This window comes from Dermacentor albipictus, chromosome 9, assembly GCF_038994185.2.
Source record: "Dermacentor albipictus isolate Rhodes 1998 colony chromosome 9, USDA_Dalb.pri_finalv2, whole genome shotgun sequence".
Lineage (NCBI taxonomy): Eukaryota > Metazoa > Arthropoda > Arachnida > Ixodida > Ixodidae > Dermacentor > Dermacentor albipictus.
Window position 1 is genome coordinate 60,797,195 of NC_091829.1, and position 20,167 is coordinate 60,817,361.

The 20,167-nt window shown below is 43.9% G+C and overlaps 1 protein-coding gene across 5 annotated transcripts in view; it reads right to left on the reverse strand.

Moving 5' to 3' along the window:
• Positions 1–20,167, reverse strand: part of LOC135919771 (uncharacterized) — a 111,167-nt gene that overhangs the window by 80,669 nt on the left and 10,331 nt on the right. For 3 of the 5 annotated variants that reach the window (XM_070526011.1, XM_070526015.1, XM_070526016.1), the window contains exons 4-6: positions 13,696–13,841; positions 11,776–11,852; positions 9,302–9,428 (exon numbers count right to left, since the gene is read on the reverse strand). The gene's annotated coding sequence lies outside the window, so the exon portion shown is untranslated. Of the gene's footprint in view, positions 1–9,301; positions 9,429–11,775; positions 11,853–12,897; positions 13,001–13,695; positions 13,842–20,167 lie in introns of those variants that run through there. The other 2 variants (XM_070526013.1, XM_070526012.1) reach the window with 2 other exon arrangements.

Below are 20,167 nucleotides of genomic sequence, written 5' to 3' on the forward strand. Positions count from 1 at the left end.
CCAATAGAGTGTTTGACGAAAAAAATCGCGCGTGAATGGTAAGGCGACTCGATCTTAGCGCTAAGATGCTGCATTGATATTTAGCGCTCGATTTGGGCTCCAGGTTGGCAGAATTTGAACGGTGGTTCTTTCGGTACCCTGTGATGCTAACCTGGAAATGAATTTTCCTCGTTCGAGTGGCAAGCAGCACAGAAGCCTTGCATCATCTAATACATCATATTTCCTACACGAAACAGGTGCAGGAGATTAGAAGTATCTCTTAGTGACGGCAAGTTAAAAAACTTGCCAGTCTGAGTATCGAAAATACAACTCCGTCTTCAACACGCTCACAAGGAGTATTCAGGCAAAAGTCCAGAAGCGTGCTTTCGGTAGTGAGACATTCGGCATTGAGAAAGACTGTTTTGCGTCGGGTAAAATAGGTCTCCGTTTTATTGCGCAGCTCTTAATGACCCATTCTTGCGGCGAGCGTCGGTGGCGCAACAGAGCGAAGGACAAGAGCGAAAGATGAAAGAGCGAATGCGGAGTGGCAAAAGATGCGAGCCTTGAATGGTCGAGAGGCCGAGACCAATGATAGCTGCCCCTTCAGTGACATGAGCGCGGAAGATTGGTTTCATGCAGACTCGCGCTACCGCTCGTTTCGTAGTACCATCGGATCTCAGCCAGAGCGCTCATTTCGTGCTATGATGAGCTCGTGTGGGCTCTCACTTTCGCATGATGAATTGCATGCTTCGATTGTATTGGTCTGCAATTGTTTGCCAATCTCAGTTTATGCGCGTATTTTATGGAAGCCACACAGCACCAGCTATTACACTAGATCCGTCGATCAGTCGTTTACAAAAGCCATCGCGCTTGACCTCTGCTATTTGTATCTCAAAATATTTGCCTGAATATATCCCGTAATAAAAACACGTACACAGCTGCTCTAAAATTTCACTTTATGGGCTATCCTTATGGTCGGTGAATTTTTCAGGAAAGATTGTCGCTAGGAAGAGTAGAAAGGTTCAGCAGCATGTTACACTCTACTAACACCTGAAGAGGAAAGCCTCCTGCATGCGTGGTAATGCCTAATATTGTACGATCTGACGGGTCAGACATAGAGAGCTGCCGTACGAAGTAAACTTTTGGCACTGTAGGTTGACCTCCTCAACGTCACATGCAGGAACATAATGCATTCCTAAAGGTGATTTCGTTCTTGTTGTCATTGGCTCTCTTTTTTTCCGTCGCTCGTTCGTTCGCTCATTTCTTTCCTTGGTTCATATTCAGCCATTACTTGCTTGCTTGCTTATGGGGTGTGAGCCATTCCTGATGATATTTCGCTCTCACTAGAGGCGCTTTTTTGCGGGTATAAGCCATTGAAACTAGCCTATTGAGGCTCTCGATTTAAGAAACGGAAATGGCGCAGAGGCAAACTACTCGCGTCATTTCTGACATGTGTAGGTGGAATGACTCCCCGTTGTACGTCATTCGCCTTAACTAAAGTCCTACACATCGAATACGAAGAAAAACTGCCGGGTTCAAGTTTTCCTGCAGGGTTTGTACGAAGTCATTTGATATTTGAGTCGCATTCGAACTGCACGCCGTTCGTGCCGTAGGCATCATGAGAACGACACACACATAATCATTTCCCCCCATACGTAGCAGGCACAGAAGCATCAAATACTTCAGTGATTTCATGTATAATGGATGAAATATGCTACCGAAGAAGTAAGTATTTTCTTTTTTTCTCAATAAGGTAATGAACGCTGCAAGCGTTGAGTTAAGGCAATGCTGGTGCTACAGCGTTTCTACCGTTTAGTGAAGAAAAATGCAACGGGCAGTCGAACAGAGACGGCGCATACAGTGTGTCTTTTGTACATCCTGCTGCCCGCTTGAAATGTCTGCGCCAAGCAGTACATGAACATTGGTCGCCATTCTTGCGGTAATATGCTTTTTACTTGTATACATGTATTTATTCTTGTTACGGTTGTTCACATGGCTCAAGCAATGTTATAGCTTGGTTCGAGTCATGTGGTGTTACCTTGTACGTCGTTTCTAATCATTACAGTTTGGCCGGCATCCAGACCAGATTATTTAGTTTAGAATGAGAACTTTTAAATACCGAAATTTCGTTCGACAGAGCCACTTAAACTGCGACAAATTATCCATCATACCTTTTATTCAGGCTTGCAAGTGGGAAAAATTATCAACTAGCTAAGCTTAAAAACAATAGAAGCTTAGAATTTACAAAGTTGATAATGATAATCATGGTTGAAGTTTATTGGCGCTAGGGCATCTAAGGCCAAAACGCGGCACGACATGTGGCTTGTTTTAGTAAAATTGTGAGTTTAGGAATAGGGCCTAAAATAAAAGCTGTATAGACGCTTTCACATAAACTTTGTCTACATATACCTGTGCATCAATTTTAAAATATTTACTAAGATGAGCATAAGGCCTTACATTCATTGGTTATAGGCACAGATGATCAATTATTGTGGATTGTCCGTGTCCCTAGCTTTACAATTCTTGCGTACGCAAGAGGAGCGAGAGCTCAGTCTTACTTTTGTGCATCAGACCATAGCTCACCTGTGAGGCACAATCTCATGTTTGGGATGATACGAGATGATGTCTAGAAAGGTAACTTGTGCAAGGTAAATATAAGCGTTCTTTTAAAGTTAAAAAGTGCATCCTCTGATCAGACCATGCCGGGATGGGGGGGGGTATATTGTGTGAGTAAAGTTCCATAAACTGAGCCAATGGCTCTAGGTGAAGTTGAGTACATTGACTCAGGACATGTAAGACGGTTAAGTTCTCACCGCAGCGTGTGCACATCGTTGGGTCAGTTGCAGTCTAGAGGTATTTGTATGTGCCATAAATGTGTACTATTCTGTGTCGTGCCAGACAGACTTGGGTGAGTCGATCAAGCTTCTGCGGGAAGCATTTGGTTAACTGCGGTTTTAAAAGGTGCAGCCCATTTTCGACTACCCTATCCCAATCAGCTTGCCAATGATTACGGAGGGCCTTTCGTACCGCAGGTTTCATGTCTGCACCAGGTATACAGCTTACATCAATTGTATCCCGATGACACGCTTGTCCAGCATTTTTGTCCGACATTTCATTGCCTGCGATCACAGTGGCCTGGCACGAAGCCACTGTGGCATTCAACTTGAATTAGTTGAAGGAGCTTGTTTAATAAGGGGTTTCGGCTTGCTTTGCCACAGGACAGGGGGGTGGTGACAACGCTTAAAGAATGTGTGTATATTATAGACTTTTGTATCTTGTGGAGTACTATATACTCAACAATGATCAGAAAATCATATTGACCGCAAAAAAGACGGGGACATAGGAAGAAAACACATAAACAGCACAGGCGGTAACTTTCAACTGATTTATTCATAGCAGCCATAGTAGTTGAAAGTTACCGCCTGTGCTGTTTATGTGTTTTCTTCCTATGTCCCCGTCTTTTTTACGGTCAATATTATTTGCAGTAAATACCAACTAGGCCAAACTGAAGTTCTTCTGAATGATCAGAATACCGTATGCTTCCACTGTAGAGATGCTGCTATGGTTGCGCAAAGTTCTAAAGTTTGAGAAGTTTGGGCCATGGGTGGCACATGATACCGAATTTGCACACTTTGAAGCATCAGTGAAAAATGCAATAGATCTGTACTTGTCTTCAAGGGACATGAAATGTTGCTGAATAAGGATTCTTGGACAACTCTTTTTGTTAAGCTCTGTAAATGAGAAGTCACAGGTGACTGGACATTGCTGCCAAGGTGGGAGGAATTCACCATAGTACTTTCCTGCAGATCTGTGAAAACTATTGCAAGTTTTTCAGCAACAGACACGACTGCTAATGGGAACGGCGGGGCGTGATACGGCCGGTTGAAGTACAGCTGGTTTGAGGGCTGATCATATATGAGTGCTTTGCATGGATGTTGTTTTAATGACATCGTTCTTATTGCATAGGTGACTCCGAGATATGTGCGCTGATAATCCAGTGGCCACTGATCCGACTCTGCATAGACGCTTTGGACAGGGCTTGTGCGAAGGTGCCAAGTGCTAGGCGGATACCTAAGTAATAGATAGGATCGAGTAGCTTAAGTGCTGCCTTTGAAGCTGACTGGTAAACAATAAATCCAAAGTCTATGCACGACAGCACAAGGCTTTTAAAAAGAGATAGGAGACAATACCTATCTGTTCCCCACGACTGATGAAATAAAATGTTTAAAAGGTTCATAATTTTAAGACATTTAGGCTTCAACTATTTTATATGTTGCATGAAGGTTAGCTTACTATAAAAATTTACTCCTATAAATATTTGTTCCTTTCTAATTAGTAGGCTTCTTCAATTCATCGTAATGAATGGGTCAGGACATACCCCTCTTCGTCTGGAAAACAGCACGCAGGTACTCTTCTCTGCACTTAACCTAAACCGGTTTTCCTCTGCCCATTCCGCGAGCCGATTAACACTTACCTGTATCTGGCGTTCACACATGGACAGATTGCAGGATTTAAAGCTGTCTTGGATGTCGTCCACATAGACAGAATAAGACACCATGAATGGTATAGCAGAGGGGAGAGAGTTCATTTTAATTAGGAAAAGTGTGCAACTTAGCACTCCTCGCTGTGGTACGCAGTTTTCTTGAACAAAAGTGCGCGATAGTACATTGCCAATTCAGATTTCGCATGGGTAATTTTGCAAGATGTTCAGCATATAAACACAAATTCCATAGGACGACAGGTGTTGCAGAATACCGTATCGCCAGGCAGTACGATATGCCTTCTCAAGTTCAAAGAATACAGATAGACACTTTTGGCTGTGTACAAATGCGTCACGTATATATGACTCATGGAGACCAAAATTATCGGTTGTAGACCTTGCTCCTCGGAAGCCAGTGTGGTGAGGGACCAAGATACTATTATATTCCAAAAAGAACACAAGACGACGGGTAATACTTTTTTCAAATACTTTAAGCGAACAGCTAGGGAGTGCAGTTGGTTTGTAATTGTTAACTAAGGAAGGGTCTTTGTCGTGTTTCAGTATTGGCAGGACTATTGCCTCCTTCGAAGATGACGGTACATGACCAGCTGCAAAAATTTTATTGTAAAGACATAAGATGCAGTTTACGGTCTCACCAGGTAGATTGTTGATTATTTCATGTTATTACGTCAGAGCATGGAGCCTAGCTGCCACAAGAGCCTAGGGCAAGCTTGAGTTCATGGAATGTTAGTTGTTTGTTGTATCCTTCTGATGACAACTTGTTTCGACGCAAAGGAATATTTTCATATATATTTGTATGGTGCTAGAACTTTTCGCTATAATTTTAGGAGTTTGATACCCTCTGAAAGTGCTCACCAAGAGTGTTTGCTTTATCTTCTATTGTATCGCCAGAGCCAGCAATGAGAGGAAAAGGATTTGCACGTTGTCCGTTTAGTTATCCCTGATATACACTTTGCTAACATCCGTGTATGAGTTTATGGAAAATACGTAGCGTGTCCAGCTTTCGCTTTTGGATATTCGGAGGATACGGGGGCCATTCGCTTTGCACCGCTTAATTTCTATTAGATTTTCTGTTGTTGGGTAGTAGAAAATCTACTCCATGCTTTTTTCTGGCGTTTCTTTGGTGTTTCAGTCTTTCTTCCACCACTGTTTTAGATTGACTTTTACTGTGCAGGACTGAGGTATGCAGTTTTTAGCAGAACAGAGGATATCTTCAGTGATTTACGTGGTGAGTTCCTCCACACCTAGGTGCTCCACATCTTCAAGGGACAATTTACATGGGTTTCTAAATTTCAACCGGTCGGCACTATGAAGTTCACACTTTTTGGGGTAAGCTGGTCCATCGTGCCACTTTGTTGTTTCTAGGAGTGTTGGGACGTGATCGCTCCCATATGAATTACTAATTCTCCATCCCTGGCATGGAAGAAGTGATGCTGACCCTATGGCTAAGTCTATACACGAATACGTGCTGTGTGCAGGACTGTGGAATGTTGGCTCTGTCTTGGTAAATAGACAGGCTCCAGATGAAAGAAGGAACTCTTCTATTGCCCGTCCTCTCACAAAAGATGTTGACTCACCGCAGAATGTGCTGTGAGCATTGAAGTCTCCTATTACTATATAGGGTTCGGGAAGCTGGTCAATCAGCTAGCTGGTCAATCAGCTTTTCAAATTCTGCTTTGTGAAACCGTTCATCAGGCGATATATATATATATATATATATATATATATATATATATGGAGCAAATAGTTATAAGTTGGTTGAACAATATAGCCGGAACAGCCACTGCTTCAATTGAGCTCTGGCGTTATACATGCTGGCATGCTTCTGACTTTTGGGCTTTGATTGCCACACCACCTGAAGAATTGCCATTATTTCTACCTTTGTGGAAAATTATGCACTGTCTTAAAAAGTTCTTGTGTGTAGACTTTAAATTTATTTCTTGAACAAAGAACAGTCATGGCTGATATTACTCTACTAGACCTTTGACATCATCTAGATTCTTAAATAGGCACCTGGCATTCCAATTAATTATTCGTGTAGTCATGTCGGGGAAGATTTTTGTTGTGTGTGTTCAAGAGCACGTGTTAAAGATGGATAGTATGTATACTAAGACGGTAACCGTTTAAGTTAGCGGTCCCTTTCTTTGAGCAGTTAAAGGTATTTTATATCTTCTAGCGCGCTGGTGAAAGCGCTGATCTTTCGCCATCGATGACGCCAGGGATTTTTGATCGAGCTCCACAACCTGCTCGGAGGCACTGGAGGATCGTGAACTAGGCACTGAGACTTGCGTCCCAGGCCGTGGAGTTTGGTTAAGCTTTGGAACCTGCGGAATTGAAGTCTGCAGGCCCACCTTCGATGATGATGGAGCAGCACTTGCTGCTGCCGCCAAGGAGGGCAGGCGGAGTGATTACCGGACCACTATCAGGGACCGCTGTAGACTCCCGAGGCGTTCGTGACGCTCCCCCCGTCGCGCCACCTCGGAATAGCTCGTTTGATCTAAGTATGAAAGACATTTCCTTGCTTCGTGAAATGTTATATTTTCTTTGACTCATAGCGGAATGATTTCTTTTTTTTCTTCTATTTAGGGCATGTCCTGGAGTAGCCTGGATGGCTTCCATGACAGTTCTCGCAATGTGGAGATAAGTCGCGAGTGCCTGACGGATGATCGTTCGAGCTGCATTTCGCGCAAGTCTGCCTTCCTTGTCATGTCTGAGATCCGTGCCCATACCTCTGGCACTTAAAGCACAGTGGAGGATTTGGGATGTACGGCCTAACACGTACTTTGATATAGCCTGCATCCAATGTAATAGGCAAGTACCACAGGTTAGTACACTGTCCTTTGTTGGAAGTTGTTCATTCTTCCTGCGCATTAGGATTCTTTCTACCTAGGATCACATTTTGCTCCTGGAAACCTCCAAGCAGTTCTTCGTTACTACGGTCCAAGAAGTCGTCCTCAGAGAATACTCCACGGCTCGTGTTCATGGTTCGCTGTGCCGACACAGTGACGGCTACATCGCCAATGCATTCCAAATTATTAATTTTATAATGTTACATTTTATCCTTCAATTCAAGGAGGATGTCTCCATTGGACATCTTTGTGGCTTTGTAGCCAGGTCCTATAGTGTTTGCGAGGCATTTCGCCACCAAGAAGGGGGAGAATTTACACACGCACTTGTTGCCTGCACTGTGGATTGCTTGTTACTAAGGGAACTGTTCTTTATTGTTCTTCAGAAGGAATTGAAACGTTGCATCGTTGCGCGCTCTTTTTAGAGCGCAATCAAAGGAAAGTGGTTGAGTTCGGCAGCAGGAAAGTGGTTGTGTTCAGCAACAGTGCCACCCGCCCATCACCGAGCCCAACATGGGGCCGGAGCAAGTCTTACGAGTAAGACAAGCCCTCGCCAGCTGTACAGTGCTACTATAACCCAATATGGAGTACCCAAGATTGGCCACCCACACAAGGTTAACCCTCTCTGCCAGGAAAGTCGGAAGTAAATAGAAGAGAGCAGAAGACAGGAAAGATTACAAGGAAGAGAGAAAGATGCAGAATGGAGAGGGGGACAGGAAACCAAAACTACCGATTTCCCCCGGGTGGGTCACTCTGGGGGTGCCGTCTATGTGAAGCCTAGGCTGAAGAGATATGTTGCCTCCGCCAAGGGGCCGTAAAGGTCCAAACACCCATCGGCTCAAGCCCCAGGATCCCCTTTTTGCGGACCCGGCAAAGCCGCTCAAGGTTAGACGCGGGAGGGTCCGACCCCCATGTGCTCGAGTACGTGGTGTCGCAACACACCAAATGCCTGCTGGCGCATACGCCCCTGCGGGGTAGAGTTTACAAAGTTAACTACGCGGAAAAAATATATATCGCAGTTAAACTAGTTACATATCGTGGAGCATCCCAAGCGGGCAACTTCCTTTGTATTTTTTTGCAACTTTCTTGAAATCGATATAATGTGTCCGAATACTGGCGAATGATCTACCCATAACACAGACGATTTCATAGCGGTGTGTAATACGTGAATTTTGAGCGCTTTCAATGTGCTATTTGATGTAGTTGATTGAACCGTGGCGGTGTTATCATTGCTGAGCTTTTAAGATGCAATTTTTTTATTTGAGTTTCTCAACGTTTTCTCAAGTATTTGACGAATCTAAAATGCAACTGCTTCAGTTATGATATCACATTCCTTTAAATGCCACCAGCTTCAATACCCGTATGGTATGTTGCCAAGCACATTCATGCCTCTTTTCCAATGTACTAAGGTCGTAGATCCTGAGCCAAAGGTTCTTTCTTACGCCGACACAATATTGTCTGAACAGCAGCTGTTATTTGTCATTTAAGTTATCGCAAGATTTATCCCTCGCGCAACTGCGTCAGTTCCAGCGTAATTCTTGCAGGAATTTTACAGGAAAACAAAAACCCTGTTTCATTTCGTGAGCCTCGGCTGCGATGAGCATCTTTCCTTCAGAATCTTTACATATTCCGTAACAGGGAGTGAGTAAGCAGGCTACCAACCAGCAAGTCCACCGCCAAGTGCGGCGTGTTAACAGCATGGAATATCGGGCGACCTTGTATAGCTTCGTGGTTGTGGCATGGGGCGTGCAGAGAGCCGTGTGATCTCTGGTCGCACTGTTGAACCACGAAGTTTGTCAAAGCCTACCGCGCCGGCCGCACGTTCAAAAGTGCCAACGCAGTGCCTGTTTCAGCCATCAGAGCGAGCCCCACCCCAAGGAGAAATTACCGAGTATGGGCATGATTGTTACACTGGTATCCATCCCTGTCGTCTCTGACTTCCCTTGTAATGGAACGTTTCTAAATGGGAACTTACGTGGCACCGTCTTCAAAACTGGCTGATGCTTCCTCCATGCCAGCGCGGCTTCTGCTGGGCCTTACGTTATCGATGTTCCTGGTGGGCCCCAGGGGCAGGCAACTTGTGCTGCCATTGTCAGTGGCATCTGTATGGCATAAAAATATATTAAAGATGTTCATTTGCCGTAGTGCAGGGGCCATTCATGGGAAATGAATATTTCGTGCTTAAGGCACTTGGCAAGAAGCTTTTAGTGGTAGGACAACTTTACTGCTGTGCTTCCATACGCAGTGGTTTTTTTTTCTGCAAATATGTCTTGAAGGCATGCCAGAGCTTCGTGGTGATGGGGAAGCCAAACACGATCAAGATTGTGCAGTGTTGAATTCTTCTGAAGCTTATCACGTTTTATCTCAAACAATGGGCAAAATACGACAGTGCTCAAATTGAAAAAAGACGTCGTTCTCTTGGGCGTAATACCCTTGCCGTATTATATTCTGTATTATGAAGTAATAAGCACATTAGATGCCTCAAGAAGTTCTTGCTTATTGTTAAACTATTACGAGCAGCAGCATAGCCCGACGAAGGGAACGACATACTGAGAGGACGCATTTCTACCGAGGTATTTTAGCTTTTCAACGTATGCCCTTAGTTGATTGTCCTTTTATTAAAGATAGGTGCGCCATCCAAAGACTTACTCGCCTTTCAGATACTGATTTTCCGATACCCATTTATTTACTCCTGTAGCTGAATTACTTATGCAACGGCTGTAAGCAATGCATGTTTAGAATCTATTTAGGAGCGCGAAAACGGCTGTCCTCACCAGTGTTCCCGCGTAGGCTATCAATACACTATAGGACAACTTTCACAAAGATTTGCTCAATGCGCATATGTAAGAGTCGTGTTGCAGACAGTACATTAGCCTAGAAAGAAATGCGGAAGCACAATTTCACGTGGAAAAGCCACTCAAAGGTGCAACGGAAAGCGTAAAGTACGTTAAAAGTGTTGACTCTGTGAATAGCGCTGCAAGGATTGTACGCAGGAGCACGTTTTCCTTAAGTACGCAGAAATTGCGTGACATTAAAAGAAAAGGAAAACGCGAGACGTCCTGAAAGGCGGTGGTTACGGTAGAAACCTCCCCAGGATGACCATCGACGCCAGTAAAAATAGCATAACTGTAGGGACACGCCGCATTGTCAATTACACCTTTATTTAAAATATGAAGGCCGGGGAGAAGTAGGCTAAGAACGTGGACTGCACTGCTACACCCCCATGCCTTGGTGTTTATGCCTTGGTATGCCACAGCAAACGTTATACGCGGATTCCCAACCACCGGAACTAAAGATACGAGTTTTATCTTTGACTTCGAATGAAATACACTGCGATATCATAGACGTAATTTAAGGAACGCATTTTTTATTGTGTGGCATTCTCAAATTAGTCCTGCCGCTAAAGTCGCGACGTTCGCCTGCGAAAGAGGTTGCGCAGATAGGGGCGGAACGAATAATGCTTGACGCATCCAAGGAAGGCTAATCACCTTACAAAAAATTGAATTCAGCAGAAAGCCGGTGTTTCAGCATGACGTAAGTTTTCTAGTTAACAAAGCATTTCAATTTAGAAGTAATGGCACCCTCATTGGAAATCGTTGGCTACTGTGATTGTTGCTAATTCAATACGAATAATGTTTCAGTTTCAGAAGCGCCTAGTTGGCACATTTGGTAAAAATTTATGGCAACACAGCGCAAACTCACCAATAATTTTTTTGTCCTTGCGGTATATTTTCAATAATTTTTGAGGTTGTTTATGCTGCGGCTGTGGGTTGGCTTTCTTGGCATAAAGAATGAAGAGCTTGAATATAGGCTGTTTTCGGGTGCCCCAAATTCTGTGGCGTAACTTCTGCATTCAGCAGCAGCGGGATATGTCTTCTGCTCGTAACATGCTATGGGTGAACATTTCTGAAACTCTGCCTAAATCGGTAGAGCACCGTAACGTCCCACAGCATAGACATCTGAAATGCAGGACTAATTGCACATCACACTCGGCATTCGCCTCAAAGCACTTGCTTTGTCAACCAGCTTGATAAGTATAAGGGAGACATTAACAAGTTGCCAGCAGCTCAAATGCACTGAGATTCTGTTTGGTAAATAAAATTGTGGACCAATGGTCAAGCGATGATTCAATTTACGAGTGAATTAATCACTCCATGGAATGAACATTCTCGGCTTCTGCCCTTATCTAGGAGCGTGCTTTACCAGCCCACCTATTCAAGAACAAATTCTTTCAAAAACTTCTACTTCATAGGCGACGCATGAATTTGCGTATATAAGATAAAACAAAAATTTCTTAGTAAGGACAGTTATAAGCTGGCTGATGCGGAAACCTTCTTGGTGGCACTGGTAAAGTGCATCTTTATTCACTATAAGTGTACCGCATCCACGGTAACCGTAGGAGCCATCTGCCATATTTGTGGTAAAGGCGAGTGACAATCGCCTACGTACCATCGACGTTGCAAGTCTCGTCGGTCATCGGCATGCACTGCGTGTTCCTCTGGTACTGCTAGGTGTCATCAGAAATCCTACAAATAATGAAGTAGTGGACAGACAGTTACAAGCTGCGACAAATAAAGGTAAAATTATATTTTATACAACCAAGGTTCAGAAAAAGCAAAGTCCTGTTTTGTAAATGCACTACTCGCAACGGTTCGTTCTCAATAAATACCTACTATGCTGGCTGGCCTAATATGAACGGCACACTCGGGGCAATACATGATGGAGAGCACTCATTCAACTTTGATGAAACGGCGCCTTGACTGGCACAAATACTGTCAGTTTACCTGTTGAAGTACTTACAGCGTGCCATATGTAGTTATCAATGCAAAATTTTTGTGGCATTTGCTGCAGTGTCAGAATCCTAAGAATAATTTCTGAATAACATCTCTGAAAGGGTTTCTGCGTCAATGAAACAGGTTGAAGTATTACAATGACACTGTGCAGATGGTGTCATATTACGATGCAAACCAGCGCTAATGTTAGAATAATTAGTATTTGTGGCTCCCCGATGCGTTTCGGCAACGCCGTGGTGGATGTGGCGTTGTCATGCCAATTACAATCATAACTCATGGATCAGGCAGCAATGAGGAATATATCAAATTTCAGGTAATATTTGAAATTATAGGCTTAATTGACTAGCTCTGAGGAATACAAGCAGCTTTCTGCCTCTTAGCCAAGTATTAATTTGAATGCTTACGAACAAAATGACGAGTTCGAATGAATAATGATGAATTAGAATGCAGTTTTTCAATGCTTGTTTCAAGCGATGCAAAGTTTGCTTCTGTGTCACTCGGTTGAGCCTATATAAGAATTCTTCGAAGGACAAAGATTCTTCTGAGAACGCTTGAAAAATATCCTAAGACTGATGCAATTGATACCAGGAATATAGCTGAAATGCGACGTGCAACTGCTTTCGTTCACAAATGGTAAAGGGTACCGTAGAATACCATGACTTCCCACTTCTTTATCGCTGTGGCACTAGCTCACCCCAGTTTGCTATATAGAAAAAAAATCTGAACTAGGTAATCTAAATTTAGGTTGTCAAAAAACAATAAAAACAGAAACACATACCTTCTTTGGCCACACAACTCCAAGCGGCAAAAGTATGCTTTCCTCTAATTCGCATTTATTGCCTTTAAGGAACACATGCAACGGGAAGAACAATCGTTTTAAAATAAGTAGCAGCTTTTCATGCACGGGGCTTACTTTTTAGTAATTCTTTAAGCGGTCAGTACCAACTTTGTCCCATTCTTTTGTTAATTGGCAAATGACAGTATTACTGCGCACTTGGACGAGTTGTCCAGAAAAGACTTTTGGTTCGGCATACCAATTGTTCACCGCGGTTAGAACTAATTCCGAGGTTTTCGTGCAAGAGCCATGACCTGATAAAACGCATACCAAATTTAGGCGGACTGCGCACAAGTTTTCACCATCGGGGTTCTGTGGGGAGCCCCTAAGTGCAAGTGAACAAGAGCATTTTGACAGTGCGCTTTCATCTAAATACGGTGGTGCCATCCGGAATTGTTCCCGGGACTTCAACCTATAGCAGTCCATCCCATGTGTGCATTGCAACAAGTATACATCAAGGGAAATATTTTTGTCTGCACGTATACGTTCGCTTCATGTTCTGAAAAATCTTATCCTGAGCACTAAACCGCTCACTTTGCGCTGAACATGGCAATATTTTCTCATCGCCCTTGCGTCGACGCGTCTTGATCTAAGAAAGCAACCAATTTTAAAGCTCAAGCCGGCTGCAAAAAAGAGCCGTTTTAAGTGGGAACAAATGTACAGATGTTAAAGGCTAATTAGTTGGCCGTGTCTAAGGGTAACAGTATTCAACGAAAAAGATTTACAAGTGGTAAAGCTCACGTTGTGTATGCGCCCAAAGTAGATGAAGCCTCCTGGGTACCGTCATGGCTTGTACATGGTGTTGTTTTGTCCTTCATGCTTAAGTCAAGAGGCGTGCATTCGTTGCTGCTGTCTTCAGCCATGGCTGCTCTTTCGATGTCCTGTAACTGGCGTGTATTGTCGGCTGCACGTTGTTGAATCACCGCGCATGCGTACTCAATGCCAAAGAAGAACGGAAACTAATCAAACCTTTGTCACTTTGGTGTTTCGATTAAAATGATACCGCATATCTGGACAAAAACTAGATGTTTGAGTCCGCCACTAGCTTGACACTAATGTGCAAATTTTTAAACTCCAGCAGAGGCGCCCCGATTACCCATTCTCAATTTACGCCAAATGATTTACCCAAAATAAACCTCACCTAATACGAAAACAATGCATTTATTGGATGATATCGCTAATTTTCGTTGGTGCTTCCCTCAAAGTGAAGAGCACATCTTGCTGGGAAGAAATTTTTGCTCGTGGAAGCGCTACTCGTAGCGCAGCAGGTACGAAAACTAAGTTAGCCTTAACTAGCGTATGATTCCAACACCTATAGTGTTGGCCTACTGAGCACAAGGTCGCGGAATCGAATCCGAGCCATGGTGGCCGAATTGGTGCGAAATGCGAAAACACCCGTGTACTTAGATTTCAGTACACGTTAAGGAAGCCCAGGTGGTCTAGATTTCCGGAGTCCTCCACTGCGGCGTGCCTCATAATGAGAAAGTGATCCTGGCACGTAAAACCCCGTAATTTTTTTATTGCCAGAGGCTACAATTCTGCTGACTGCTGCGGCATTCTCTAGCTCATTTGACATAAAGCAGGTAGTTCTTTATCACCTGACGAGTGGTGCTTGCTTTGTTGTGTTGCCCACAAATTCCAGTATTGTCTTCGCTAACCCTTAGCAATACACAACTGCAACTGCTTTGCACATGTCGCGGTTTTTCGGTAGAAAAACGCTCATGCGCCATGCATAGTCGTATCTCAATCAGACCCGACACATTTGCGACAGTTTTGTGTGATTTCTCCGCAGTCATCAATTGCGTTTCACGCCCCGCACTAAAACTAGTGCTGTCGTTAAAAATATACGCTGCTGCCCACTCCGCACCTAAAAGAATTGTGTTTTACAAGCCGTAGTTGTATATGGATGAAAACAAACCATGTTCCAAACCTTTATAACAATTGCAAATATGGAGCCACAACAAATAAGGTTCACGAACAGAAACAAGTCGAGTAAGCAGTCGAGTCAATTTTCTCTGTGCTCTAGCCGTGAGTGGATTCGCGCTCCTGTTTTCGCCAGCGTTTGAATAACAAGGGGGACAGTCGCCATTTACGGGTGCTTCCATTGCTTCATGAAAATTGCTGCGGTACAAATGTTCCCGCCGCTGCAAACACGAGTCTATATTGAGAACAAATCGAGGAAAGTTAAGACGGCTATGGCTTTTGAGCGTGTTATTCTTCGCGCCTCAGTCTGCTATCTGTATTTTCTGTAGCTGTGCCAGTTGAACATACATTATACACAGCATCACGAGGCGATTTTAACACGCTAGAGACTCAGACAACGTTAACTTGATGAAGTAAATTATATGTTTTTTTATTGCGTAAGCAAGAGCGAAAAGTCTCGTCAACAGGGTGATTGCAGCATAAGAAGAAAAACAGTCTCTCAGAAGGCTAGCAGTCTACATCTGCAATGCATGTCACACAGGAAGTCCACAAAAGCTCATTAAGTGATACAAGTGTAGTCCGGTAATTGATTTCCGCAAGAAAACAGACAGGTGAGCTAGTTGGTGCTGCATAACTCCTGGCGAAGAGCAAAAAGGCATGTAGGATAACAAGAGTGAAGCGTTATGCATTTGCTCACTTCTATTGTCCTACGTGCCCTTTTCGCTTTGCCCCAACTAATTTATCTCATGCTCCAAATGCTAAACGGACGGGCATTTATTTCCGTGTTTAGTACATTCAATGCTTTTTAAGTAAATCTGTCAATAAACATTGAGGTTCAGTGCAAGCATATCGGGACATTGTTCACTTATTTACGTAAAGCTTGTATGTAAATTTTTAAGTCAACTTTCGCAACACTTTTGCCGCTGAGTGACACTGTCCAGCAAATACTTTTATTTATGCAATATCTTACTTGGAAAATGAATGATAACGGTACTTCTTCTTGGCGGCCGCAATGTTGATGCTTGGTAAGCGTGTTCAACATTGTTTATACAATCCTAGGTGGGAAAATTAGTGGTTGTCAAGGAAAAACGTACCGCACCCAAAGTTCCCATTACGATGACCGGCCCGCGAATCAACAGAAATATCTATTGCCATAAACCTTCCTATTTGAAACTTTCGCCAGCTTGCCCTTCAGCATGCCATTGTGTCGGCTACTGTATGACATTTCTTTCTCATTCGATAATATTTTACTTGCTTGGGTACCGACGAAGTATGCAGCGTGCATTGTTTCGTTTCTTTTGCGTCTTCTCGCCATGTTCACTCGCCCAGGTGACCCGTCTTTTGCGTGTATTGTATTTCATTTGTGGAAAGGGAAATTTTAGCACGACAGCGGCCTCCCGCATGGCATGGCCGGCGTCCTGCGCCGGCGTCCCCGTGAGCGAAAATTTTCGTACTGTATAGAGCATCGCACGCGTAATGCGAAGACGTGCTGTCGTTCCCCACCTGCGGCAAGTTGCTTTTTTATCCACTTTCAATTCCAAGAAATAATTATTTTTTAAAATTCAGTTAGTAAGCAAAAGTAATTTCCCCTATGTGGTCCTTGGTATCGTCGTTTGTTGCCTACTTGTGATTACTAAAAAGCGGGCCCCTCGGTTAACCGCCTTTCGTTCCTTACATATTGAATTGTACATACCACACCTTGCTGTTTGACTTACTCTATATGTGGCTCATAGCGCCACATGCACCATCCTTTCACTGAAGTTGCTCATAGCTTGTCTTACATCCTTAACAAGGTTATTCCTCGGAGTTTTTAGAATGTTAACCCACAAACAAATGTCGTGAACAACGACAGCGCATGTCTGCCATGTTGAATATTCTGAGACTGAAATAGTAAACGTGCCAAAATATAACAAGAACCCCATATTTTTTTTTGCGTGGTTTTGCGCAACTTCCGGAATTGGCTCACGCAAGAGGCAGCGTTTCTACCAGAAGGCAGCTCTTCGTGCATAGCATTCACCACCAGCGTTTTCCGGTAAACATTACAGTTGCATAAGTTGCAGTTGCCACGAAGCGTGAGAATAAGTCAGGAACCTTCGAATGCTATCGCGTTTCGATCTAAAGGCGAAGCTTAGACACGCACAAAGTTTTTGCTGCATGAATAATAAGAGCCCTAAATTATGCCACTGCATCGTCTGTGCTAAGCTCGCTTACATAACGTCAAGTTAGATATGGCGATTTTTAAATATCCGATAATACCTAAGCGCTGCTTGCGATTTGTGAATGCGAAAGCATTAATGTTCATTTGAACATCGCTCAGTGAACCTTCGAGTTATGAACTCGTCACGGGGAAGGGAGTGCGCTGACACCCATGGGCGACGACTGGTAGATAGCCAAAACATGGTGAACTTTGATGCGTGACATCATACTACCTTGCCTTACTACCATAAAATCTAATGGGGACACCCCCGAGTAAACTGCGTTGAGGTTGTCGTCACAGCTTTTTTCACGCTGGGCTTGGCAATGAAAATTTATGTCCAAGAAGCCTAGCATCATAATGCATAGTGCACAGGCCTGTTATCTTGGAGCTACTGGTTTAGTTCAGCGGGTGAAACACTCCATTTCTAAGCATGGAATTGCAGGTTTGAAACAGTACTTCGAACGTTTTTCTTGCAAATTTATTTTCTGCTTTTTATGTAATAATTTCTTCATAGCAAATAAACAGGCGCAGTGAGGACGCTGGCGGACGAGGAACGTGTCGAGAACGAAGCTAGGCAACCGAGAATGAAGATGATGTGGTGTCGCGGCGGCCCCCTCTCCCTTCACGAATCACCTCGCCTGTCAGCTCGGCGGTAGGTCACTCGAAATGCTCCGTCGAGTAGTAGTAGTAGAAACATTTATTTCGAAGGGAAAGAAGTAGTTGTCGAAGACTTGGGCGGCGGATGGAGAACTCATTTCAGAGCCCCTGTGGCCTGTGCTGCTGCCCTTGCCTGCTGTACCAGGCTGCGCTGGGTTGTCAGGCCCGAGCTGGACAGAGAGGCCTCCCACTGCTCCTTCGTTTGAAGTGTTCGTAAGTGTATGGGTTCGTCCCCCGTGCACCCCCACATAACATGGAAGGCGGTGGGGTGACCACCGCACCATGGGCAGGTAGATCTGTAGTGTTCGTCGAGGCACGCACGTTATGTGGTGTCGGAGGAATTCGCGTTTGCTCCGACAACACATCAGTTGCAACGTCTTTTCGATGCCCGTGGCTCCCGTTAGGAGTTTCTTATTGGTCTTGGCCGGTTTGCGTATTGATCCGGCGCAAAGAACTTGCTTCGAAACCGCAAATGAGGAAAAACGCTTTCATCCTTGACATGTGCGGATTGATGTGGCATAGTTAATAGCTGATTTCTGCCCAGGATACCACGGTGTTCTCGTTAAATTTCAGCCCGCTCCTTAAGCATGACGCTCGTGTGTGTTTGTGTGAATGTTGTAATCGGGGAAATAGTGTAAAAAAACTGTAAGCTGCGAAACCGCAGCTTGTCACAGTTTCAATTGGTAAACGTAGCGGTTCATAGTAGGATTGCGGCCAACTTTTCAGATCTCCAAACTGTGATCCGCGATTGATCGGTGGCTTCCTTTGCTTTTGCAGCATACGTCGGTGCGGGTGACATGGGCACTCTCATTGTGACAGTTGTCTGGGCCAAGATCTTTCTAGTCGTCTCGTGCAGAGGTACGTGCTCTGGTGGTAGTCATAGCCTGCGGCGAGCTCGCTCGTCATTACAACGTTCACGTTATTTTCATTGCTGGTAGGGTTTACTCGGTCTCCACGAAGCACATCTACGAGATGTCGCGTTCTAGTAACATTGAACAGCGCAGTCAGAAGAACCACGTGTCATGAAAGACACTTTATTGGGCGAACCGGAACCAACAAAACAAGTTACGTTCGGGCAGAAAGATAGTGCCGGGCGCATGAGTCGATCGTCGAAAAAATAATTTGCGGTTAAGCAGCGTCGGTTATTCTCCCAATATTCGTAGAGGATTACAGCGTGATCGTTGCTACTCGCGTGTCTTCCAGAATGCATAAGTGTGTTCTCGTTGCACATGCAATTTGATTACAAAAGGCTCGACTCCAAGATAGGAAAAAGATAGAATCGACGAGAATATTGCAGAATTTCTGATACACGCTGGTGCATCATGCCCTGAGCTGTAACTTAACATTTGTCATTCGGTGAAATTCTTTCACAGAAAAAATATGTAGAAGTACGCGGATCAATATTATAACTAAAAACTACATCTCAATCGTCCTGTCATTGTTCGCAGGGATAGGTTTGTCACATCAGGTTAAAAAATTCCACAGCTGTAACTAGAGTGCAGCGCACGTCAAAAGAGATGACTTCCAAGTTACGAAACTGCACCTTGAAACTGCCAGAAGTTCCACCTGAATAGAGAGAACCCAGAGAGAAAACCCAGAGAGAAAACCCAGAGAGAGAACCCAAAAATTACGTGTATTTAACAGTTTGTAAGGGAAATAAATTTCCCCATACCTATGTCTTTATATTGTCGTAAAAACAGTCTCTGAGAAGCAGCAAGGCATAAGGACCTCAATCATTATCAGAGATTAGTGTTTTTGTCGAAAAGAACAGTGTTTCCTTTTAAAATGGTTCCTAATGAGAGGAGCTGCCTTTTATTTGAACTGCAGAATGAATAAAAGCACAGTGAGGTAAAGCTTGTTTACCAGTACACTGTCAAAACACTTGCACGAAACAAAACGAGGTGTCAAGGATCTTGTGCGAATGTTTCAACCTTCTAGTAGCATGAAACATAAAATTGCAGCCCATTATGCTTTGTTTAGAAATGAGTTTGCGAAAGGCACTTTCGCAAACAACGTAGTTCTGCAAACCGTGATTTCTAGCCAGAGCCTGCAGCATACTTCACATTCAAGCATCCCATACTGTGCTGGAGACGTTTTGTCTCGCAATTTAAAAAAAAAATTAGGTGCAATACTTTAAGTCTCTTATTTCATTTAGCAGTTTTAAGCGTTTGAAGAAGGCCGTCTCTCCACACGATGCGTTCGGTTAGTTCTAACCCCTTTGGGTTAATGTCAGCGTTATTTTCCGGAATGGATTCATGGTCACGTTCCTATGCGAAAACACTGGGCCATTTACCTCACTTGCGCCACTTTGCCACTTTCGCCACTTACGTCACAATTTTACGACTTCAATGCTGTATTCATCACGAGATGGGCAATAAGTTCAGATGCATCTCTAAACATATCTCCACACAATTAGCACCTACTATTCTGGCAGAG